Genomic DNA, 27,437 nt, shown 5'->3' with positions numbered 1-27,437 from the left:
GCCCAGAGAGGCTCAGGGGCAGTGATCTGTGTTGAGAGCCCAGCGAGGTTCCCAGAGGGGACAACCAGTTGTCCAGAGTCTGCAAGGCTCCCCCATCGCTGCTACGTTTAGGCCCTGACTTTGGGACACAGGGCGTCCTAGCCCTAGAGAGGCCAGTTGGCCTAGGGACTGCCACAGGTTGTGGCTCATGTGGGTTTTGCGCAATTACTTGTGCTTGCACCTCTGAATGTGTTTTGATACATCATGTGTTTTATTTCCCTACACCGCTGAATGTTGATACATCATGTGTTTTATTTCCCTACACCGCTGAATGTTAATGCATCATGTGTTTTGTTCTTACACCCCTACAGGTATTGTGATATGTAGGTGGTTGTTTTCTCCCTAGTACAGGTGGTGCTAGCGAGGTCCTGTTACCAGTGATTACTGGTTGTGTGCTCTATTTTTATATTGTGTGCTACAGTGATTTTTATTTCTACAAAGTTCTAAAAGTGCTGATACCCCTGACAGTGGTCCAAGTGGCCCTGTCCTGTACAAATATCCCTTGTAAATTCTGCCCGTGCCTCTGGCACAGTGTAACAAGATGTGTGTCGTATCTAATGTATGTTTCTTATAATACAAAGGCTATTTTTATATAACCTTGTGTGGAGTTTCCTTTGTGGTGGGCCTTTGGGTGTTGTTGCTGGGGTGCGTGCGCAAATACTTAACCTACATCGCCTCCAAGTTTAGCCTTGCTGCTCTCGCCACGTTACCTAGAGGGTGAGTAGGGGTTATCTTGGCGTGTAACTCCCTTGCCCTGACTTGGGAGTGGTGGTCTCTGACTGACTTGGCGAAAGCCCTGGCCAGCCAGGGATCCCGTTTCCAACAGGTGCCAGGCCCAAATGTCATTTATGTGGTGCCGGTGATAAATGTGATTCAAGCACCCTGATTTATTGCCTAATGTGATTTATGCTTAGGAGGTCTATTGCATAATAGATTTATGCTTAGGAGGTTTATATATAACCATGTGTGGAGTTCCTTTTGTGGTGTGCCTAGTGTGTTGCTGCTGTGTGTGTGTTGCGCAAACGCTTTACAATTTAGTTCTGAGATAAGCCTCACTGCTTGTGCCAAGCTACCAAGGGGATGACCCGGGGTTATCTTCAGCGTGTAACTCCCTTGCCCTGACTAGAGTGGTGGTTTGTGCCTGGCTTAGGCGCAAGCCCTAGCCAACCAGAAATCCCATTTCTTACAGTAACATACTGGAATAAGAACTGTAAAAGGCTTCACTTACTGTTTTACTTCTCCCTGCAATGAGTTTCGGAAGAGGGAGCCATCCTAACAGCTGAGTCTGTTCTCCATGCAGGATTTGAGGAGAAGATATGATGCTGGGTAGTCTTCTTACACCAAGTAATATAATGTCCCTGCTGCAGTCCCTATTAGACTCAGGCAGTGTGTGGCAGGCAGGGAGCTACAGTGCTTAAAATGCCAAGATTGTGAACTCTTGATTTGGGCCATAATAATGGCCAAGATGTAAAAGCCTGCTCCCTACCCTAAACCACTAGGGGAGGAGAAACCATAAACATTGTCCACTCCCCACTAGGAGAGTCAACAATGCTACACCACAAAGCCCCAAAGAGACATGCATGTCATGGGTGATCAATACCTCGTTGGCATGAAAGAGTAACAGATAAATAAACCAAGACCATCATGAGGAGAAAAGTATCTGTCTAATGACAGAAACAGTAGCACACTCACGCCCAAAAACCCTGCATGTGCACCCCTGCTCTGTAGAACAGACCACCACATAGTAGAGAATTTAGGGGCATATTACCAAGGGCCTTATCGCTGCTTTAGCGGGAATTTTTCGCGCTAAAGCGGCGATAATTCAATCGCCCTATTACCAAGCTGTCGCTAACACCAGTTAGCGACAGCTAGTTGGAGATAGCGAGCTTCTGGGGGCCCACTTTGCATGTCAGCGATATATATCGCTAATGACATGCAAAGTGGGCGTGCCAAGATGTTAGCGACTGGAAACAGTTGCTAACATCGCTAACTCCTATTACCAACTTTTGGAAATAATCGCGCTAAGCGCGATTATCTCCAAAAGCTAACGCCTGCCCAGAGCAGTTCTTAGCCATGTTATCCAATGGTAGGTGGATAACATGGCTAAGAGCATTTTCTCTGTAATGCATGAATATCACTCGCATTTCAGCGATATTCATGCATTTCGGCCGATTTATATCGCTTAGGAGATAAACCTTGATAATAGGAAGGCTCCTAAGCGATAAAAATAGGCGCAGCACGGCGATATAAATGTAGCCGCTAACCAAGCTTAGCGATATTTTTCGCTTAAGCTTGGTAATATGCCCCTAAGTGTCTTCCGCTTCAATGTGAAGGCATGCCACATTCGGAGATAGCACAAAATTCAGTTCCACAGAGGAGACCACAGCAGAAGCTAGGCAAGCAATCTCAAGTCGCAATAAAGTAAAGCCCAAAAGGAAAGTGTGAGGTGTGAAAGTATAATGTCTAATGAAAACTATGATGAATACTTTGCAAAAACAATATTGGTCATTTGTGATGCTTCAATGCCATTTAGTGGAAACACACATAGAAGTGAACAGTGGAACAGCCATATGTTAAATACCAATATTTATATCATATAGTCAAATAATGACTCACATGAATTTGAGAATGAACATTTGCCATCTAGCCAGCAATATGGATGGAGAATGCTATTCTAAAATGCAAAATATCGTGGCTTCTGCTCCAGGCTAACACAGGTCGGAATATGTGGAGTGGTCGAACCTGTAATGTGTGAGCAAATTTAGCACACCCACAGTGGACCCAAGACTTGGCCTTCCCAAACTGAAGGATAGATGGCCTCATTGGCAAAAAAACTGAGTGGGGCCATGACTAATACAGGGTACCAGCAATGTCTAACACTGGTGTTGCTATCACTATTTTACATTTCACTTACACATGTACTAACACGTATTAATAATATTCATATATATTTATGTATATTCACTGAAAAATCATAGGTTTCAGGGGTGTTATAGTTAGCTGGACAAATCACTCATACAAAACCATTAAAATTCCTCTGTTATAGTTAGTTCTGCTAATTATAACTTGCGCGGCCTCAATGCACTGCTGATGATGCCACATAATACCTCATTCATGACATGGTCAGTGACATCACTGACTACATCATTGATGACATCTCAAATGACATCCCTGATGACATCATTGCCTGAAACCTATGTTTTTTTCAGTGAATTTCAAAGGTTTTTTAAATGACAATTTCTAACTATAATGTTGACCGATTCCCCATATTTTTAACAAGAAACCACATCTGCAATGCTACCTAAAAAAACAAGCAATAGTTCCACTTACCACTAACAAATTAACATCAACATTTAACTAGTGTAAGGACGTTGACTATGTACTGTGTGAATTACATCCAACTCATACCCATATTTAAAGAGAAATAAGTGATAGAGGTACTAATTATACACTTCTGACACCCTACAAAATCACATTACCCAGCGCCACCACCACTACAAACACCCATCCTGACCCCTCTCCCTCTACTACCTCAGAGGCAGCACAAAACAGGACAACGGACCTTCCCAAGATAATATATCCCCTCAACAGCACACTAGCTCAATGTTGAGAAATGTGGCAACCAACTATGTACAAGGGAAGGAACTTGCACATCAATAATAATTTAGACAAAGCCAAGACTACCGGTGAAATGCTATACACAACTCACTATAGAAACTAAAAACGTTTCCGTGTGTAGATATACCATTGATATATGTGTACTGCACAGTGGACAAAACCATATTATCTCAGACTCTGGGGAATATCTTGGTCATGTAGCTGTGTTGTCACCCCCCCCGAAGCAGAAGTAGATTGGGCTGATCCAACGTACGCAACTCCAGCGTAAGACTATAAATATTTAGCCTACACCTCGGGCGTGGTTCACTTCTGCAAAGAGAAAAGACTCTGCCACAGTGAAGGTCCTCACCCTGCCACGTGTCTGCCACCATAACCACGTGCCTCCTAAATACAGGCCGATTGCAAACTCAGCGCCACAGCAATGCAGACTTATGTCTGTATCGACTACTACCTTCGATCTACACTGCGGACAGCAGGGTTCAGAACTTGAATTCAGCTTTGGATCTACACTGCGCACAGCATTGAAGTTATCCTTCATTTATGTAAGGCAGAGACAATTCTACTCTATGTCCTCAGACTTTGTTAAAATAAGTGATATAAATTCTTCGTAGGTATCTGTGCTGACTCCTGCCTTCGATTTAAAGTGCGGTCAGTAGAGTTTACAACTTGATATGAGTGGCACATTAGCACTGCCGAGAACATTGAATTCAGTCTCTATTTATTTAAAGCCGAGACAATTGTACTATGTCCTCAGATTTTGTTAAAGTATGGACAGTATTTGAAAATATTAGAAAATGTATGCCCAAGGATATTACATTCCTGAGCATATTTTAATGGTGAACTATTTGTAGACTTTATCCTATAACTCTGTAAAATGCTGTACTGGTCTAATGAAATATTTATTAAAAAAGCACTATCAAAGCCCAGTGGCATACAGAACAAGCTTTAAAACACAAACATTGATTTCCCTGAACTGACTTTGATGAATTTAAGGCAAGCATGAGCTCAAAATGTGTGCAACAGCAAGCTGTGTTTTCCTCAACTACATCTGGGAGGAGCAGTTTTTGTACTGTTTCCATAATGAACATCACATTTCACATTTATACAGTATAGCAGCAAGCATACATTTGACAGTTCTGCTTTAACGGATGCCTTACAGAATATATATTGATCTAGTGAACCTGATATCACAAAAAGACATGACACCAAAACAAGAGTAACTTGTACATGCTGAAAGCTGTTAGGAAATGAGAACAATGGTAACTTTTTTTCTGTGAAGTTCCACTGACAAATATTAACAAGTGAAGGGTAAATGTGACTGACCAAGTCATCACTTTCAACTGAACACCTTCTGCAGTAGAAAATGAAGCTCAATTTCATGGTAGAAAATGCATAGACAAGTTGAATAATCTTGCCTTAATTTCTGATGATAGAATGTTACTAAATATTTTCAATTTCCCTCCCCAGCTTCAGCTGATGAGTACCTCCAAAGTAATGACATTTCATTTCCAAACACCTCCAACACCAAGGGTGTGAGCAGCATGCTGTGCTCCGGCTAGAATGAAAGGAAGCTGTACTGCTTTGAATGTTTTTCATTAAGGCTGTGCAGGTCTGCCAGCTTTTGGATTATTTTGGCATAGAGCTAGCGGTTCCCTGGGGCTGGGCGTTTGCACATGATGTATGTTTGCAAGGCATCTGAAAGACGGTCCTGGATTGACTCCACCAAAGCTGTGTCCCGAACTCCTGGGCGATCCGACGACACAATGCAAATTGCCATTAAAAGTACATGTTCTTCCTCATGGAGAGCCAATTTCTTGAGGCCAATCTGGAATTTTACAAGCAGTTCCAGCAGCTCTAGGTTGTGGCCAGCTTGAGTCACATCATTGACTTTGTACTTGAAGTCATTGCTGCCACAAGTCCAAGACATGTCTTCCATTGAAAATGACTGGTTTGAACGAAGCATGATAACTTCAATAACACTGGACTGCAATAGAGCAATCTGATCTTCGGCACTTAGGTCCCTGAATCCAGGAACCATTTTGGCAAATCCAATAACTTTCCGTATGCTATAGCTTACAAGGTCCGCTAAATGAGGCAACATAAAAAGTTGTGGTTCAGCAGGCATAGAAGGACCATCACTATTTTGTTCAGTCAACATCAGGCTACTGAAGAAGTTAGGTGCAACACAATCAGGAGAAGAATTAAAGGCATCCAAGGAACTGTCTGAAGAAAAACTTGGTGTCTGAATAGAAGACGATCTGGTAATGCGCCTGACCAGAGGCCTGAACTGGTTGAAATCGGAATATGTAGGATCATATGTTTTATGATGGGCTTCCAAAAGAATGTCAATTATTCTCTGCTGATCCTCAGATATTTTACGTCTTTGGGATTCTTTCAGTGCTTCCTTTTCTTTCCTTTTGGTTATCACTTCTCTTTTCCTCAAGACCTCTTCATCAGTCAAGATAACTGCGCTCTGGAGGTTAGTGGCTGTCCGGAAGGCGGTATGTATGGGCTATCACTTTGCGCCGCAGGTTCTCTTAAAGGGCGTCCATAGTTTGACAGCAGTTAACCAGATGTCAGAAGGTGCTAGGTTGTTGACATACCCGTCCTGGGTTTCCTTGAAAGCTCAACATACAGTCTAACTAAGCCAATGCCGATTTCATAGGCTTTTCCGTAGGGTCTCTCGGACACCCCTGTCAGTCTCAGAGGTCTTCCGCACTCTCTCGTCTGAAATCAAGCCCAAGTATGGACAGTAGGAAATTCATCCTTCATTTATTTAATGCAGAGATAATTCTATGATATGTCTTCAGATTTTGTTTAAATAAGTGACAAAAAGCATTCCTCCATGTCCGTGTCAACTATTGCCTTCGATCTACACTGCGGACAGCATGGTTCACAACTTCAATTCAGCTTTCCATCTACACTACGGACAGCATTCAAGTTAGCCTACATTTATGTAAAGCCGAGAGACAATTTTGTTAAATGATGCGACAAAAAACATTCCTCAAAATCTGTACTGAGTACTGCCTTCAAATGTACACTGCTATCAACAGAGTTCGCTACTTGATACCAGTTCATCAGTTCTGTATGCAACAGTCAATGAATGGAGTACATTACAGATAATGCAGTGCAGCCTAAGATCTACACTGCGAACAGCAGGATTCACAACTTCAATTCAGCATTCTATCTACACTTCCGACATCATTCAAGTGATCCTTGATTTATGTAAAGCAGAGACAATTTTGTTAAAGGATGCCACAATAAACTTTGCTTAATAGATATACTAACTACTGCCTTCAAATGTACACTACGATCAACAGAGTTTACCACTTGATACCTGTGGCGCATCAGCACTACAGACAACATTGAATTCACTGTTGATTTATTTAAGGAAGAGACAATTGTACTGTGTCCTCAGATGTTGTTAAAGTATGTGACAAAAAAAGCATTTCTTGATGTCTATGTCAACTACTGCCTTCGATCTACACTACGGACAGTAGGGAATTCAAACTTGATTTATTTAATACAAAGAAAATGTTACTGTATGTGTTCTGATTTTGTTAAAATAAGTGACAAAAATCATTCGTGCACATCTCTGCTGACTTCTGCCTTTGATCTACAGTGCGGACAGCAGGGTTCACATCTTGAATTCAGCTTTGAACGTTTACTACGAACAGCATGAAATTTAGCCTAGATTTTTTTAAGGTAGAGATAATTGTACTTTATGTCCTCAGATTTTGTTAAAAGATACGACAAAAATAATTTCTTGATGTCAGTGATCACTACTGCCTTCGATGTACATTGTGAGGGCTCAAGATTCACGTAGAATGGCGATTGTACATGACTCATTCCAATTCAATTTATTTTTTATTATGATTTAGAATTCCACATAAAAAAAATTTCAAAACACAATTCATTCCACAAAGAATTTCCAATATAATTTCAAGTTATCATTTTCATTTAAAAGCACGAATGAACTTAGCAGTAGTAGTCAATCTTAGAATTTACAAAGTCGAAAAGGGGTGAACTTTAAATAATCGAATTGTCATACATGAATTCTTACTAATTTATACGAGTTTCTAATCTAATACTATCCTAAAAACATTCGATAATAAAACTTGTTGTAAAATACCAAAATATAAAATTTACTATACAGTACTGGATCATGGGCATAATAAAGGTAATTTATCTATTCACTAAACTGTACTGTGTAACCAGCAGCATAATAACAGAGTATAGTAGTTCACTAACATACACTCACCTATTTCAATATGCAGTACACAATAGTTTAGCAGCAAAACAAGGATTTAGTAAAGTGCATCAGATCCTAAAGGTCAGTAACTAGAAGACGAAGTTTATAATGAAGTCCATGCCTAATTTCAACCTAATAAATTGAGCATAAAACATCTAACACATGATGACTTAGCAGCGAAACAAATTTAATACAAAAGTTGTAATCCTAAAAATAAATGACTAGCAGCAAGAAATGTTTGAAAAAGTGCACATGCTTAATTGTTAAAGCAATAAATCAGCCTTAAGGCCCGAAGGGTCAAGAAAAAAGTGCAAGTGCTCTATGCATCCTTTTTAAGAAGATCATTACCAGTCAATAACTAGCATCAGGAACATTTTGTAACGTGCACACACACAGTTGTAAACATAACTAATCGGTCATAATAACCTGAGGGTCAAGATATGGTGCAAGTGCTGTAAACATACATATTTCGGAAGATCTTTACGACCTTAATATATGTTTAAAAACTGTATAAAAAAGCTAAAGATTTTAAAACACATCAGTTCAGATGGGGGGGACAGCGGGCAATTTCAGGCCTGTTCTGCTGTGGTAATATTGTACTTTAAAAAGCAAATCCTTAAATATCTACGGCGTATTGAATGTACTGCAGGACAAATAAATAAAACATGATTCAAATCTTGTATACAGGAATTAAATAACTGACAATATCTTTCATGTCTAGGAATACCCTCCCAAGATCCTGTTACGATTCTTAGGGGGAGTAAATTCAATCTCAATAGCAAAATCACCCTACGCACTCCATGTTTAAGGTTCCATAAGACATAAGGTTGGGGATTTTTGACAATACAAGTCCCCACAATACAATCAATGCTTCTGTTCTCTGAGCATTTTTTAATATCTCTTTCTCAATACACCACATATATTGTTTTCTTAATTATGCTCTTCAAGGCCGTTTTGCAAAGAACCGCTGCCCCATCCATATCTAAACTGTTACACCTGGCACCTTGTAGTGAGTCTCCGTTCCACTGTTTGCTGATGTGCCTCATGTGTTTTGCTGGTGTTAGCTGCTCTGGGCACTGTGCAACTGCCAATCAGTGCCACAGTGCAAGTGCTCCCTATGAAAGGTGTATATGTGATTCGTTTCCATGATTGGCTTATTTGGTTTACTGTCAGACCCCAGTAAAGTGCACCAGGAGTGCCAGGGCTTGTAAATCCAAATGCTGCTAGTTGGCCTGCAGCACTGGTTGTTCCACCCACAGAAGCAGCCTTGTAAAATGTGTCTAGGGTCTGCCATTGCAGGACCCGCCTGCAGTCTGGTACTGTCACGCTGGCTGGGCAAGTGCACACACTGCCAGCCCCTAAAACTTCCCTTTACTTAATTTGAGTCACCCCTATGGTAGGCCCAAGGGCAGGGTGCATTGTAAGCATAAGGTAGGACAAGCCCTGATGTGTGTGGCATGTCCTAATAGTGAATTACAGCCATTTTCGTTTTTCACTATTGGAAGGCTACCTGTTCTCATAGGCCAGAATGGGCTGCTGGAATTGTTACACTCTATAATCCCAGCAGGCTCAGGGAACATGAGAGAAAGTCAAGTTTGGTATGCCTGAACTCAGCATAATAAAATACATCTTTTAGTAAAGTTTATTTTAATATCCTGTGTTTGCAAACACCACTTTTAGAAAGTTGGTGTTTGCTTGCCTAACCATTTCAGCCCGCCTCTGCTAGGATGTGTATCTGCTGTCTGGTTTCTGTGTGTGACAGGGCTGGGGAATTCCAGGAGACAGTCTGGGCTGCCAGGTGGTGAATAGAGAGATTACACCAGGATGGGTGGGAGGAGTAGCCCTTGACTCTGAATAGGGCTGTGCTCTGCCACCACAATGCTGGCTCCACCTCCTGCGGAGTGTCTGATGTCTCTGGCCTGCCACTGCAAAGAAGAAGCCAGAGTCTCCAAAACAAAGTGCTCCAAAACCGGGTTGAACTAGGCACAGGCCCCCTGGCCTGAAAGAACAAAAGAAATGCAGTATAAATGTAGGAGCCCTGCTCCTAAGAAATCAGACCCTGTTTGACCTTGAAGAACCTCTGCCCGACAAGAAGGACCTGGAAGAAGCTGTGAGGAGGAGTACTGTCCCTGACCTGGGGGATTGGCCTGCAGTGGGTGCTTTGCTGAAGAAGGAGAGGAAAAGACTTGTAGAGACTTTGCAGAACTTGTGCTTCAAACTAATCTCCAAGGGCTTGTGGGTGAGCTTGCCCCCTGAATGGAGTCCCAGGATTATTGGCCTCCTCTTGCCTTCGCTGACTGCTGCTGAGCTTGGGGCTTCCTTATCATTGGAGCCGCGATCCCCTGTGCGCCCCGTCCCCCCTCCTTGCCATGCCACTGGTGCCTGGCCGCCCCGCCTCGTGTGAGTCCGCTCAAGCTTCGAGCCGTTCCTTGCACGTCCCGCTGGGCCGCCCGCACTCCGCCGCACTTTACCCCTCTATGAGCCACACTGCTCGCCTCGCTGGCCCCCACTGCGGGAAACTAACCGGAGTGCCTGCCGGATCTCAACACAGCCCGTACGCAAGAATCATCCACGCCATCTCGCATCGCCCTTGGATTCCTCAGGGCCGCGCCGCACAGAGAGAACCAGCCTGTACGAGTCGTACTGGCTGACTCGTGCCGCGCCGCCCTCTTTTCCCTCGGCAGTCACTGACCCGAAGGCCTGCCTCGTGAGGAGCCGCCAGCATCTTGAGGGTGCCTGCACGTCCGAGCACCACCTACGAACCGGACTCCCTCGCAAAATGTACCATTGTTTTAACGCGTGCTACAGAGCGTACGCCATGGGCCCAAGAGCCCACAACGTTTGCTTAAATACATTTTGTGACATTGTTTCCACATTGGGAGTCGGGCAAGAATGTGCAACACGCATAGAAACAACAAACTACGCATTTTAACCAAAAACTGTATTTTGATTGCTAAAGAGTATTGTGTCTGACCTAAAACGTTATCTGGGCCTTGTATTAAGTCTTCTTGAGATATATATAAAGAAATCTATTTTTGATATAAAACTCAAATTGGTCTCCATTTGTGTTGTATTCTTGCATTACTGTATGTGATCATAAATGCTTAACCAATAACGCTCTGCGACTTAGCCTTGTCTGCTTGCGCCACACTACATAGAGGATGAGCAGGGGTTATTTTTAAGAGTAAGCCCCTTGCCCTGACTATAGGAGAGGGTCCCTGCTTGTCACAAGTACTTACCTGTGTCAACCAGAGATCCCCAAATCAAACATAAAACAAACATTGATAATGCTTTTAAATAATTCCTAAAAGTAGCACTTTTTTCCATCATATTTACAAATATTTCTCTGTACAACGCTACCCGTAACATATTCTCAGAGCTATTTATCAGTGCATTACACCATCTTAAGCACGCGGCCATTGATAGCACGTATGTAGAAAGGAGACCAAATTCGAGTCTAAGAGCTGGAATCTGTGCCGCGCACTTCAAGTTACATATTTGGCGCCAAATCTTTCCTTCCACTTTCTCAAATTTGTCCCACTCTTGTGCATCTATTGTTTCACTGGCATAGCTCAGGTTTGGTGGGATATTTATTTTATAAACTGAAATAATGTGTGAAACATGTTTTTTTCCTACAGTGTGTGTACAGGGGTTTAAATGCAAAGGCTTATGAAATCGCTTTACCTTTGCAATGACCCATAAGTCTTTTAGCTGAACACCTATTTGTAAATATTTTTCCTAAATAAGAATAAAATGTTACTACTTCCAATTTTTCTTTTCCCAAAAACCAATTCAGATTTTTTCTAACATTACAACCTTGATAGCTAAAAATCGTAACTTTGCTTTTTGAAATATTTATTTTTAAATAATACTCCTCTGTGTACCTAATTAACTCACAAAGTCGTCTTTGCAACCCAATTGGTGTTAAATCCATTATTATAGCATCATCTGCATATAGCAGACAGCTCAACTTTAAGTTTCCTAATTGAGGGTCATTCCCTTTACTAAGTCCCACTCTGCTCGGCAGATCATTAATGTAAATGGAAAAGAGTAAAGGGGCCAAGAGGCAACCCTGATTCAATCCATTATGTGTTATTATTTTCTTCGAGAAACCTTGTGTTCCCCCAATTACATGACGCATTCCAGTAGACAAGAGACATTATACCACTGCGACCCCCCTGAGCCACAAATCATCGCAGAGTGCGCACTTGCTGAGTTCTTTTGGTACCACTAACTCACTGCACCACAAGTCATCTCCCCGTAGCTTTATTAAGACAGAATTCACTAGGCAAAAACATTTCTCCCAGTACAGCCTCCCTGCACTACGCATTATCGCAGGATACATACGAGCTCAGTGCCAAAGATAGTACTAACTCAGTGCACCATAAATCATTGCAAAGAAGAGTGTACAGTTTTATGTCACGGTGAGACATACTGTCCCTTTCAAATGTCCCTGAAACATACACATTTTAATAATGTATTCTATACACGTTCTATCTTTCATTTCAATCAAGATTGCAGATGATGCAGTCCACCCTAACATCTTCATTGCAGACAGCAGGGTTTACAACTTGAATTCAGCTTTGGATCTACACAGTAGAGAATTCAGCCTTGATTTACTTAATGCAGAGACAATGACACTTGTTTAAGTAAGTGAAAAAAAGCATTCTTCTATAACTGACTAGTGGCTTCGATGTACACTGTGGACAGTAGGATTCACAACTTGAATTCAGCTTTCTATCTACACTACAGATAGTAGGGAATTTAGCCTTGATTTATTTAATGCGCAAACAAAAAATACCCTCATGGCACAGCTAGTATGCACAAGCACCTTTATACCCTGCAGCCTGTGAACTATGCTCACAAAGAATGTAGAAGACTGCGCCTAAATGTACCTCTACCACCGGCAATACCAAGTACCTCTAGGGCATCACCTTCAGCATCGCCACCAGACATATGTCCCCATTTTGAGAAAGTTACAATGTACTGCGTGAAATGCAATTGTTTAATTTGTTATGGGAAGCAATCACTAGACCTAGTTTACAGAGCAATTGATAACCATTGATAGTAGGTTTTTTTTCCCCTCAAAGTTCATGCAGTCTGGTCTACATCAGGCTTGAGTACGGACCCCTAGAACCACGCATCATTGCAGGGTGAGCACACACTGAGCAACAGATGTACCACTAACTCAGTGCACCATAAATAATCACCACGTGGCCTTATTAAGGCAAAATTCAGTTGCCAAAAGACATTCTTACCAGTGCATTCTGCGTGGTGTGCTGTAAACAGCGTATGCAATCATCTTACCTCTGCCAAAAGCAAAAACTTTGATTATATAACTTTCTCTCGCTCATTCTACAAATACAAACGTACAAAGTCGATCATTATAATACTGCAAAGAAATTGTATAGTCAATTTATAAATGTGTACTATTTCATTTTTTTTTTGCATATTTATAAAGGGCGAAGTCGACCTAAAACTATTTCAACAAGTTACATGAGCACCGTATTTACAGTTCACTTTCAGGCACACGTTGATTACGTCATTACTCTACAATTACAGGATGTGGACGCGACTCCGAGCCTCGAACAATGATTCCCAGCACCGAGTTCGACAGTATACCTAAATAACCACAAACATCTATATATAATCTGTCATTCATGTGCTAAGAACTGCAACCTAAAGCTTTCATAGCCCTGTATTACTACAGCTACAACACTCCACTGAATGTGTGACAAACATTCATATTCGCAGAAATGCGTCATGTCCACCATCTTTTATGTGTGCAACTATGGATGAATATAAGGTCAATGATACCCCGTACCTTCCACGTTAGCCATATTGTAGAACTTTACACACCTAATGACACATTTGTGTGTATGACACGGGTGACAGCAGCACTACAACACAGGCACCCAAATCAGTAGATTTTTCATATAGCTCACGATGGAACCACACCCATAGCTCCGGAGTCATTGTTCACAGCCTTGCGCAGCACTGGCATACGTCAGTCCAGCCCACTCTGCTTACGCTTCCAGCTCACACAACACCGCTACATGGCCCAGATTTCCATTGTAGTGATTTCTTAGTTTCAGGTCTAGTTGTCCGAACGGCTCGCACACACTCCTTACCTCATGCATGGTATATACCCACACCACACCCATCCAGCACCTGCGTCACTACACGCGTGACCCTACCAATAAAAAAGACGGGGCACACGTGCTCTACGGCATTCTAGATTTGCTCCCATCGCAAGTGCTGTGCAGCAGACAAGATACAAAAAGGCGATGCAGCGATTTACGCGTATGCAGTCCTATATACCATATCTTATTCAATTTTTTTTTTCATTAGCAGGAAAGCTTTTATGATCGGACAAATGTCCGTCGCTTGTGATGATCAAAAGCCTGTGTATCACTCCGCACCACTTGCTTTCACAACCGGATAAAAAATATTACTACTATAGTAATCTTTCAAAAATCGAAGCCTATTAAACAAGTTGGAACTGTACAAATAGTTGTTTTTCAAATGCGGGAGGGAAGGTGTGTGAAAGGGCGATGTAATTCTACTCTACATTAAGATAGTAACAATTACCAATCATAACATCTTTCTTTTACTATCTTTTAGATGTAAAGCTTCAGGGTGCATTATGTCCCGGCACGTGGTGAAAGACACACAGGGTGACAGAAAGGTGAGCTGCGAATATTCTTTTCAGTCACTTCCTTACTCGTTTGATAAAGAAATGACGCACAATATTAACTATTTTTATTATCTTACAGACTGTGTTTCACAAATTGGCGTCCCCCCCAACACCTCCAAAGCTCAATGTTTGAGCATTCTGCAATGATGGGTGGCCATCTTAACAACGTCTGAGAAGGCTGCTTTGACACCTGGTGCACATTCTTTGAATCATGCCAATGGCACAAGGTGAGCAAAGAAGCTTGTTTCCAAAGCAACGAGAAGTCACCTGTGGGCGGAGAGAGTGGGTAGTATGCAGCAGTTTGATTGCATACAAATGTACAATTACCTCCGGGCACTGGGAGTGAATAGGTTGCAACAGTCTCAGGGGCAGATTTACAAGCCCATTACACCACTTTTGCATCACTTTTAACATGGGAAAAGTGACGCAAAAGTGGCGCAAGGAACTTATAAATCTGCCCCTGAGTACACAAGAAGAAACACTCACCTCCGGACACTGGGAATCAATGGGATGCAACAGTTTGGGTACGCAGTAATGAGAACTCACTGCTATGCAGTGGGAGTGCATGGGGTATAGTAGTTTGGAAGAAAAACATCACACAAACACCTCCTTGCAGTGGAAGATGATGAAATACAGTATCCTGAGTGTACAAAGAAATAAAGCAAATATATACTTGTGCAGTTATATGTACTATGCTATTACTAACTCTATATAATATCTTTCAGATCACTAAACTGGAGAGTACACTATGAACCGGCACGTACTTGAACACACAACGGAGGCAAAACGGTGAGCTCCAAAGATTTTCCCCAATATTAACTGCTCCATCCATTACTTTCTCTCTCTCACACTTTTAATGTTGTTTTTCCTCTCTTTCTCTCTCTCATTCTTCCTCACATTGTTTCTCTTTTTATTTTAAAGTTATAGACACTGCTGTCCACTCTGCCAATAAAAAAATCAAGGCTGAATTTAATTTAGTCTGCAGTGTTGAAACAAAGTTGAGTTGAAGTTGTGAACTCTGTTCGCCACAGTGTTTACACAAGGTAAGCAGAGCAGCCTAGATACACAATTCCTCCGATTAAATGCGTTCCAAATAAAAAATATTGTCCTGCATAATGAAGTGATCTCTCACCTAATTCTGTCTCATCTCTGAATCATTTTAAAGACCTGTTGGTCCATACTGTAAATCTGAAGCAGTAGGCACTTCTTACAGACACCTCTTCAACGCAGGCTATAAGACAGGTGGGATGTATCAGGCACACTACAGATGTTCAAATTAACAAATATTGCCAAATGTTACCTTAATTTGTGATTGTTGACCTCATTCAGTCACATCGATCTAATTTTAAACACTTATTTTTTTGTGTTTTCCAGATTACCTACCCTCCTTGCTTTGGAGTCCATCGAACATTTTGTGTATTATATTGTTATAATAAAATTATGTTTCTAGTTATTTATTATATTGTTATTTTAAAGTTACGTTTCTACTTATTCATTGTTGTTTTAATAAAAGTTAATTTTAAAAAGTATATATGTATTCTTTTTCTGACAACATTTCACTATTATTTAGTGTGATAATTGTATACTTACAAAACATTTAACAATTAAAATAGAAATGATGTTTACAACTAGAAGTATAATACTGAGGCTAACTCTTTACCAGCTCTTTACCAGAGTCTGTACCTGGGATTAACGGTTCCTATGGAACATTTTTAAAACTCCAGCACAGTAACTGTTTCCATTAGCAACTTTGTGTGGTGAACTTGTAACCTGTGTGCTCACTTAAGTGTTCCATGAATTGTTACTATGGTAACAGGCAGTAAGCAGTTTGGAGGTAGGGTTGAAAGGCACTGGCTGTACAGAAACCAATATATTTACCCAGGATCCTCTACATGACAGAAAGGAAAGCAAATTAAGACAGAAGACTGTGCAGCAGATTTACAAACCCCTTGCATCACTTTCGTGTCACTTTTCCCATGTTAAAAGTGATGCAATAGTGACGTAGGGAACTTCTAAATCTGCCACATCGCATATTAAACATGCTTAAGTCTACTTCAGAACAAATGTTAGGATCCGACATAAACCGCAATATGCAAAAATGTTCCTATCAGTCCTCAAATCCAGGGCCGCCTTGTAAATACAACGCTATTGTCATACCTCCCTCATCCTTTTAATATTCTCATAAAAACACCTACCTTACCACTGAGAAAATCTACATTGCAACTCATTGGAGATACAAGGCGAGCCCTTAGCAAACCGGCTGCTAACATGCATTAATGCATCTTAGCTATTCCCTGGATCCGTTATATTAAAACCCAAATGGATTCAATGGGTAACCCTGAACTGTTTACAAATCCTAGGGCCTTAAACAAAACGGCCATAAAGGCCGTAAAGTCCCAGTTCCTGAACAGGCTAAAGCTACAGAGGGAAGGAGAGGAATTGGTAAAGCCATCAGTGAGAAGTTTTGTAATGCTATGTATGGGGAAAGACATCCAGCCGTACTTAACTTACATAAATAAGCTGTTTCATCTTTTTGTGCTATTAAGGTTTAAGCACAATATGCTTCCATGGCTGTTATCTTTTCCAAAAGGCTTTGCTAAAAGTGGGACTTTGGGGCCTTGCCCATGTGATAACTGTTCTGAGCAAGATATGCTTCACATGATCTTTTTTTGTAAGTTTTATGTATTCCATCGTAAGAAATGTATTGCCCCATTATTAAGGGGCTGTAATTTCAAGCAAGTCAGACCGGCCCTGACCTATTTACAAATGCTTGGGTCCGCGGTGGTCTGTTTTGGGGTAGCGAGATACATTACAGGGGCTATTAGATGTCGAAACAAGTTACTGTTACCGTAATTCGCCCATTCCAGGCCCCTTTTTGCATGGACATCTTTAACATACAAATTGATATCAAAATGAGTATTTAGATGGATTTTGGAATACCCTGTGGTTTTTATTCTATTTATTTATTGTGTAGCCAACTGTACAGCATTGTCACTTTGTAACGTATTTAGTGGTGCTAGTATTTATAGTTTGTATATAATTATGTAATTATGAATAATTCCTGAATGAAATACTTTTCTGTGCTTTGATGGTTTAAAATATTTTTTAACCGAATAAAGCAAAACTTTGGCTTTGGATTGGGTATACAAGAGCACAAGAGCATCTTAGCGTCACCTAGTAAATGGGGCGATATGATGTTAACCGCATTTTTGGCTTCTTTACAAAAATTGCAGCGAAATGGCACTTGTTAATATGCCCTCAACTTTGCTATGACACAACGGGAACGTCGACTCCCGCACTGCCATAGCAAACAGAAGTGTCCCCGGGGTAGACACCCCGAGACAGCAGGAGCCGCTCCTGGGGAGTGGTGTTCCCCAAGGCTTTCGACTGCTCCAGAATGCAGACCACGCGCCCCCCCTCTCAAAATATAAAAAAAACCCGAGGGTGGTAATCCCCAGGGCTTAGATGGCCCTTTGAGCTCCCTCATCAATTTATTTGGTAGCACCGACTAATGGCGGTCCCCGGCTACAGGGCCCCTCTGGACCCCATCAAATGTAATTTTTTAGACCCCGGTATTTTGCCCTCCTAGGTAGCTAATGCTTAAACAAGTACAGGAGCCCCCGCTTCGTTTTCATTTTTATTACGGAGGATCCATGTACCCAATGAACATTTCTCAGTTTTTTCCAGAAAAAAAATTAAAAAATGTTTGGGATCCTAGGGGTCCTTGTGTGACCCCATCAGCAGGTCTAGATGATCAAAATATTTCTTATGTGCCCCCTTTATACCTTTTAATCACTTTTCCGACTATTTTCTGGATCCTCGATTATACAGAGGCAGAAAATGGCTACCAACAATTCCTTGTTTCGAATGTTAACAACCACTTGACAGCCAATTAGCATTCAGCGTGTGATCGGGGTGGTGCACGCAAGATACGCGTATCCATCGAGGCCATAGATATATATGTACTTTTACTTGTAATTTTCTCAGAAACTTCTGAACGGATATACACCATTTAAGCAAAAGGCACGTGTCTGAACCAAGAACTACCTCTTCCAAATTTGGTGTACTTCCGTTCAGCCTTTCGGGCTGTAGCCGCGATGAAAATAGGTCCTAACTATAACAACCTACTGGTGACCGCCAGTAGGTAATATATATATATATATATATATATATATATATATATATATATATATATATATATATATATATATATATATATATATATATATATATATATATATATATTTATATATGACAGGAACCTCCTTCCCTTGACAAAAAGGAGCAGAGACCCGGGGGGAACATTGGAGGCCTTTAATGTGTTCTGTGGCGAATGCATTTCTGGCTCGATGTTAGCCGTCATCAGCGCCCAAAAGCCTCCCAGGATTGAAGTAACACAACGCCAGTGCGTCCCACCTTCTTAAGCCTCGATTTTGCAGGCTCGCTCCGCCCCCTCAGCACACCTGTGTGGCCTCCCCAGTGTACCGAGAGACTACAAATCCCAGAATCCCCAATGTTCGGATCCTCGGAATGGTGTTGCTGGGGGGTAAAAACAGTACCTTGGTGGTTGTGTTCAGGTGCAGGGGGGCACGGAATGTGCTCAAAAATCCACGTGTCATGATTTGTGGCTTAAAGTTCACAAGCAAAGTGTCTCCTCCGGTCCCCTCATGACGCTTCAGCCGGGAAGGTTAGTATCAATGTAGCAGGGGCTGCAATGACAGTTCACGCCGCCCTGTGTGTGGCCCCATGACCACACAACTGCGTAATCTCCTCCAAGACTTCCCGGCGGACTCCGGACTTCCAATTAACATTGGGTACACAAAGAACTGCAACAGCTCATGCCAGCTTAGTCCGGACCCTTTGGTGAAGCGGGGTACTCTGTAAAGCGTCTCTGGCAGACGCGTGGATACATGACAGGAACCTCCTTCCCTTGACAAAAAGGAGCAGAGACCCGGGGGAAACATTGGAGGCCTTTAATGTGTTCTGTGGCGAATGCATTTCTGGCTCGATGTTAGCCGTCATCAGCGCCCAAAAGCCTCCCAGGATTGAAGTAACACAACGCCAGTGCGTCCCACCTTCTTAAGCCTCGATGTTGCAGGCTCGCTCCGCCCCCTCAGCACACCTGTGTGGCCTCCCCAGTGTACCGAGAGACTACAAATCCCAGAATCCCCAATGTTCGGATCCTCGGAATGGTGTTGCTGGGGGGTAAAAACAGTACCTTGGTGGTTGGGTTCAGGTGCAGGGGGGCACGGAATGTGCTCAAAAATCCATGTGTCATGATTTGTGGCTTAAACTTCACAAGCAAAGTGTCTCCTCCGGTCCCCTCATGACGCGAAGGTTAGGATCAATGTAGCAGGGGCTGCAATGACAGTTCACGCCGCCCTGTGTGTGGCCCCATGACCACACAACTGCGTAATCTCCTCCAAGACTTCCCGGCGGACTCCGGACTTCCAATTTATATTTATATATATATATATATATATATATATATATATATATATATATATATATATATATATATATATTACCTACTGGCGGTCGCCAGTAGGTAGGATCGTTTTCAATAGGAAATCCGCAACATTCTATTGGGAATAACTTTGGCGCCGAATGAGGGATCTGCCTGTAATTTTCCTTAACTTTGCCTCGCTACGCTCCGCTCCTTTCCTGAAAGTTTCGGGGGGATCAGTCAAGCGGGGGCCGAGATAAAAGGGGGGGTCCCAAAACGTGTTTTCCCCATGTTAATTTCCATAGGGCGGTTGGACTTACTTTTAGCCCGAACAGCTGAATGGATTTCCACCAAACTTGGCAAAATTGTAGGGACTGGTACCCCGATGTGCCTTTGCTATGTCTCAAGATATATGCTCCAGTGGTTTTTACGAAAATTAACTTTGAAAAAATATATATTGGGCAACATTGGGCTATATATATGTTAGAGCCCAAATGTAGCCCAATGTAGCCCAAAGATGGCCACCAGAGACAAAAAAAAACAAATGTAGCCCAAATATCAGCCAGATGTAGCCCAACTATAGCCCAATGACAGAATGTCCCAGAGTGTTCTAAAGAACAACTAGAACGCTAACAGTCTTACTTATGACAAAAGTATGGCACACCTGAAGTCATCTTGATTGGAATAAAGTGGTAACACTTAATACATTTAATTTGAAAAAGAATAAAATGAGGGGTTTCATTTTGCCATAGAAATTTTATATATATATATATATATATATATATATATATATATATATATATATATATATATATATATATTTATATATATATATTCACTGAAAAAACGATAGGTTATAGACCATATATAGTTAGGAATTAGCATTTAAAAAACCTTTTTGTTACTCACACAAAACCATTGAAATTCCATATATAGTTAGTTGTACTAACTATATATCGCGCACCCGCAATCCACTGCTGATCATGTCACATATTACATCATTCATGACATGGTCAGTGACATCACTGATGACATCACTGATGACATCTCAAATGACATCACCGATGACATCACTGATGACAACATCCAGTGACTGTATGTTTCTGTAAAGTTAAAATATGTCTTACATATTGAAGAATGAGTGGATGTATAAGTGTCTGGATGAAGGATTTAGTATGTGCATGACTGACTGTATGAGTGAGTGATTAAATGTGTCTCACTGAGTGCATGGGTAAGTGACTAAAGTGTCTTAATTTGTGCATCATTATGTCTGTTGTTCTGTAAACTGCTGCATGCGTTGATCAGTAGCTATATGAGTAACTATATGGGTTATTGGTTGATTGCCTAAGTATTTGTATGGGAGACTGAGTGTGTGTGTGGGTGGCTGGGAGGTGTATAACTCTGTGCATAGATGTGTGAGCAGTTGATTCACTGGATGTATGGGTTCAAAAGTGCATGTGGAAACCGCTGTATGGGCGGTTGACTGTGTGCATGAGTGTATTGGTGAGTGAATGGATATCTAAGTGCTACATGTCAAAGTAAGTACATATGTAAAACACAGTACATGTGAGAGTTGACATATATAAATAACTATGCATAAGAGCCAGTGAATGTGTGAGTGGCTGTATGGATCATTGTGAACTTGTATCAGGGATTGTATAAGAGAGTAAATATGTGTTAGTATATGTTTGAATAAGTAAGGTGTGTATAACTGTATAGTTGAGAAAATGGAGGTGTGATTGATTCTTTGCATGACTGAGTAGGTGTGTGAGTAACTCCATGGATGAGTGACAGTCTGTGAGTGTCTGTTTACACTGAGTTTATCTAAGGTTATATTAGAGTCTGAAGAGGTTCATCGTATTATCACATGAATGATGTCATCAGTGATGTGATCAGTAATGTCAATTGAGATGTGATCAGTGATGTCATCAGTGATGTCATCGGTGATGTCATTTGAGATGTCATCAATGATGTCATCAGTGATGTCATCAGTGATGTCATCAGTGATGTCATTTGAGATGTCATCAGTGATGTCATCAGTGATGTCACTGACCATGTCATGAATGATGTAATATGTGACATAATCAGCAGTGGATTGCGGGTGCGCGATATATAGTTAGTACAACTAACTATATATGGAATTTCAATGGTTTTGTGTGAGTAAAAAAAAGGTTTTTTAAATGCTAATTCCTAACTATATATGGTCTATAACCTATGGTTTTTTCAGTGAATTTTCAAGGTTTTGTAAATGCTAATTCCTAACTATATATGGTCTATAACCTATGGTTTTTTCTGTGAATTTCAATGGTTTTTTAATAGCAAATATCAAAAGCTTTAAAATGTATTCTTCTTTAAATCAAAAAATATATTTTATATGTTTATTAATACATTTTTTTTTTATTATTATGTTTTGGTTCGCTCCCGGTCCGCGAACCGGTTAGCTTCCCGTTAGCTCAATTTGGTGCCGCGACTCGGTACGCGAACCGGTAAACGTTCCGTTTGCGGAACTGCCGCGTTAGAAATCAACATCGTGATGCGTCGCGGAAGCGCGACATATCGCGTTGTCGCGTAATGCGTCTTATGACGCGCCGCGTTAGCGCACCCGGAAGTGCTCCGGTACGCGAACCGAGGCGCGAAGCACAGCTCCCCGGAAGCGATCCGGGGCGCGGCCCGCAGCGCGTAACGTAAGCGTAACAGGTCATGTGACTTGTTAATAAAACTTTTCATTGGTTCATTTCACTTTTGGTTTCCTAATGATGTAAGGCTAGGTCATGTGACCTAAAAATAACACTTTTCATTGGTTTAGAACTATTTTTTTTCCAAAATGATGAAAGCCCCCACCTTTTTTCTCACTCTGACTTTCAACTTTGTGAAAGGAAGACCTATTTTGCTTAGTAGAAAATGGCTTCAGTAGTAGCTGCAGCTGGTGCACCCCCACCACCACCACCACCACCAAGGAAGAGAGGACCACCTCCACAGTTCCTTCCCAACACACAGGAGGAAGAGGATGAAGAAGAGGAAGAGGAAGTACAGCCAAGACAGTTTTTACGTGAGGAGCCCCGGATATCTCACCACAAAAATAGTTTTATTTGGCAGTTTTTTTCTTTTCCTCAAGGACAAAAAAAAGTGAATGCTCGCTATGTGACATGCCTCATATGCAAAGAAGATTTATCTAGAGGCACAGATAAAAAGTATAGTTTCGGCAACTATATTATGCATCGTCATATGCAGAGGTGGCATCCACTGAATTACAGCATGGCAGAGATGCGTGACCTCCAAGACAACCCACCAACTCCTGTGGCCAGTACGTCGGCACAGGTAACTCTGTCGGGGCCAGAGACACGGGAAACAGTGCCAAACATTCAAGAAAATTTTGTGCACATGAAGATAGTGTGTCTTTATTGTGGTAACTTACTCTCATGTGCAAATATGAGTATCAATTTGATAAACAGAGCATATGAAAACCACAAGTGCTCAAAACGCCCCAAAAAATATATATTTTTTTTGCTCCTGTTGAGCCCTTTCTAATGCCTGTTTTTCGTTGTTTCCCCCCAAAAAAAACAAAAAAAACATAAAATTGTTAAAAAAAAACAAAAAATGTTCTGAAAAATATAAAAAATATATAAAACAACAAAAACATTAAAAAAAAGTTCTTTTCAGAACTACCTCCCCTTTATAAAAAAATTGCTAGAATGTTTAGCACTCTGGCAACCTCTATTTCTTTTGGTTCGCTTCCCGGTTCGCTCCCCGGTACGCGAACCGGGAGCGAACCAAAAAATTTGTTTAAAAAAAAGAAGAGTAAGTATAAGGGAAGTAAACAGAGAGTAATGTTAAAAGAAAGACAGCTATAGGGACTAAACCAGAGATACTGTTTAATAGATCTATTTACCGAAGAAAAGATGGAAGAGGGTATAATTGTGAAAAACAAAATAGATAAGGAAGTGAAAGAAAAAAAGGAGAGTAGAAGAATAACAAAGAAGAGTTTCTTAGAGAATGTGAGTGAATGTTCAAAATAAGATTAGAACATGTGGAATAACAGAGAGAAAAAACAGAAAGCAGAAAAGAAAAAGTAACAGAAAAGGAATAATTGAAACAGCAAAGAAATGTAAATAACATAGGGGCATATTATCAACATAGGCAATAAAAGTTTTGCAGCTTTTATTGGCAGAAATGTGTCGCTAAAGCCGCTTTTGCGGCAGAAAACTGCCGCTAAAGCCGCTTTTGCAGCAGTTTTCTGCCGATAAAAGCAGCAATAATTTTATTGGCTGTGTTCATAATATGCCCCTTAGTGTGCTTCAACTACACAGAGAAAGCATAATGAACAAGTATTGAAAGAGTGATCAGTCAGAGACACTAAGAGTAATAGAGACGGAGTGAGTGAACAAGAGTGAGGAACTATGAGAAGAGAGGGACTGAGAAAAGGAGTGGAAGGAGTAGAGTAAGTAAGTAATAGAGAAAGGAATGAGGGAAGTAGCAAAGGCAGGAAAGTGAGGGTTAAAGAAATGAAGCAGTGGAACTAATAGTAGTCAAAAGTGATAGAAATGTAACGAAAAGAGTACAAAACATTTACCTTATAATTGTCGTTAACTTAGTCACTTGTTATTTTTATACTTTCAATCTGTGAAAGAGAGAACAAACATTTGAAAAATATTAAAACATGTATTTAAAAATTAGAAAAGACAAGGGAAAAGATTGAAGGACAAACAGTTTTTCAACAACTTTGACACTTACAGAAGCCTCTGCTTCTCCATGCCCCCTACACAGTCCTAAAGATATACATTTTAAACTAACAGTATCTTGATGCAGATGAAGTGAGGCCTATCCTGGAACATGGTGCATCTTTTGCACTGCTGTTGTCTCACAAAAGCGACGCAATGGCAGCGCAAAAGAGGTGCACAATCATCATAAAACTGTTCCTAACATTTTAAATGATTATTTCAGGATGGCAATAAGGTGTGTCCTATCCAGACGTTTGTTTCAGGTGAGGCCTACTCAGGGTTGCAGATGAAATTTAGGCTTGTTGAAGAGTACAGAGGAGATAATACATGTGCAGGCCTACCAATAAAGTTCAGACCTCCTCTGTTTCCCTGGACAAGCCTAAACTTCATCTGCACAATGTGATTCGTAATGTTAGGAAACACAGGTAATGTATTTGCAAAAACGTGCAATTTCTTTTGCTCATTTCACAATCACATCACTTGTGTTTCCTTTGGTTAGGTATCTCATTGTGCAGATGTAGTCCAGCATATGAAAGAGTACGCACTGTATGCAACAACTTTGACACTTACTGAAGCCTCAGCTTCTGCATGCCCCCTACACAGTCCTAATTATATACATTTTAAAGTGACGGTATCTTGCTGGAAATGAACTGAGGCCTATCTTGCAACATGGTGCATCTTTTACACAAAAGTGACGGAACAGCGGCGCAAAAGAGGCACACAGCCTTCATAGAACTGCCCTTAACATTTTAAATGATTGTTTCTAGATGCTGATAAGGTGTAGCCTATCCACAGATTTCTTTCAGGTGAGTCCTACTCAGTTTTGCAGATGAAATTTATCTTCTTGAAAAGTACAGAGGAGACAATACATGTGCAGGCCTACCAACGAAGTGAGTCATGTCCACTGCACTCTTGAACAAAGGCCAGACCTCCTCTATCTCTCTGGACAGGCCTAAACCTCATCTGCACAATGTGATTCGTAATGTTAGGAAACACAGGTAATGTAATTGAAAAATGTGGAGTTTCTTTTCCTCATTTCACAATCACATCACCTGTGTTTCCTTTGCTTAGGTATCTCATTGTGGAAATGTAGTCTATCATATGAAGGACTACGTAGAATGTGAGCACTGTATGCAACAACTTTGACACTTACAGAAGCCTCAGCTTCTTCATGTCTACTACACATTTCTAAATGTATATCATAAATACAAAAAGTACAGAATTAATTATACATGTTAAATGGTTTATATTTGCTGTTCTCAGAATTTATCAAATTTCACTAAAAACAGTGACTTGAAGGTATTCATCATATAACAGCGGGGAAAAAAAAACACAATCAAAATGATTGTGTTTAAAAAACCCATACAACATGACAAATCAGAAATCAGAACTCCTGAAAAGTAACTTACTTTCCATGACGTCGAATGATGTCCTATGAACAGCTTACACTCTGTTGTGCTGCTATTATTTTCAGCCCGCCACTTTCTGAAAGAAAACCTCCATCGTTTTGAAAAATATGTTACATACAATAAATGACTTCTCGCTCTCTACCACACGTTTCTACAAGGCCAAATCGTGTAAGAGCCATTTATAACTCTTGGAATTCTTCTAAGCAAATCCCGTCATTTTGTATTTCCGCAACTTTGAGAAAGAAAACGTTCAAGATCACTTTCACAATCCTGGACTAGTAATATCTTACCCTTCTTGCTCACTCATGTTCCACATTTCCTATGACACTGATACTGCTTACTATGAAGCAGACTTACCTACCTCTATGACTACTACAATTATTTAATTCTCTACATCACTTTTAATCACAAAGCAATTTAAAACAGTAGATACAATTATATCAACCCCTAGAATCATTATAGACCAGTTACCTACCCTAAATTCTCTTTTCTGAAAACAGAAAGTAAGAATATTTTTAAGTAAAAAGGCAACATTGTATCGTAGTCAAATAGGAATCATTTACGAAACAGCAGCTTTTTTTACATTTTCAATAAGCTGTGTAATAAGCGGATCTTGTCAAAGGACCATCATGTGATATAATAGCTGCAGTTAAAAATGTTCTTCCTAAAATAAACGACTGTGTAGCCACAACATTTGTAATTAAAGTTGAAGACTTACTTTCATCAGGTTTATATAGTTGGAATTTTAAAATGACATTATAACCAAAAGTTTGGTCAAATAATCTAGACAGCATTGCAGACTTACATTACCTCTACTCCATGTTTTTATTGGCTGCTTGGATTAGCTTATAAAAAGAAACAGTTTTTCTGTACTCATTCAAAGTGCAGTTATTTTTCCATGATGTCAAGTGTTATGGTAAGAACACCGTTTGCTTTGGGAAATACTCTGTTGTCCTTTAACTAATCCGTGCCCACCACTTTCTGTAAGAAAACCTTATTTTTTTCCAGGAACTATTTAAAACTCAAAAATAACTTTTGACTCTGTACTACACTTATCCTCAAGGCCAAATTGTGTAGGAGCCATTAGAACCTCTTGAAATTCCTCAGAGCAAATCCTGAGATTCCTTCCCTAAAATTTTGGTTTTAAAAACACCAGGTAAGAATTTTTAAGGTCAAAAGGAATTTTTTTTTTTTAAGTTAAAACAGAATCATTGCAGAATGACCAGCCATTTCTAGACTTTAAATAAGCTGTGTAATG

General features: G+C 40.7%; 1 pseudogene; it reads right to left on the bottom strand.

The window, feature by feature from the left end:
- Positions 1–5,107: 5,107 nt before the first annotated feature.
- Positions 5,108–27,437, bottom strand: part of LOC144828084 (vitamin D3 receptor pseudogene) — an 87,470-nt pseudogene continuing 65,140 nt past the window's right edge.

The sequence above is a fragment of the Lissotriton helveticus genome, chromosome 4_1, assembly GCF_964261635.1.
Source record: "Lissotriton helveticus chromosome 4_1, aLisHel1.1, whole genome shotgun sequence".
In the NCBI taxonomy this organism is placed as follows: domain Eukaryota; kingdom Metazoa; phylum Chordata; class Amphibia; order Caudata; family Salamandridae; genus Lissotriton; species Lissotriton helveticus.
Note: the sequence above shows the minus strand (reverse complement) of the source record. Positions and strands in the feature narration are given on the sequence as shown.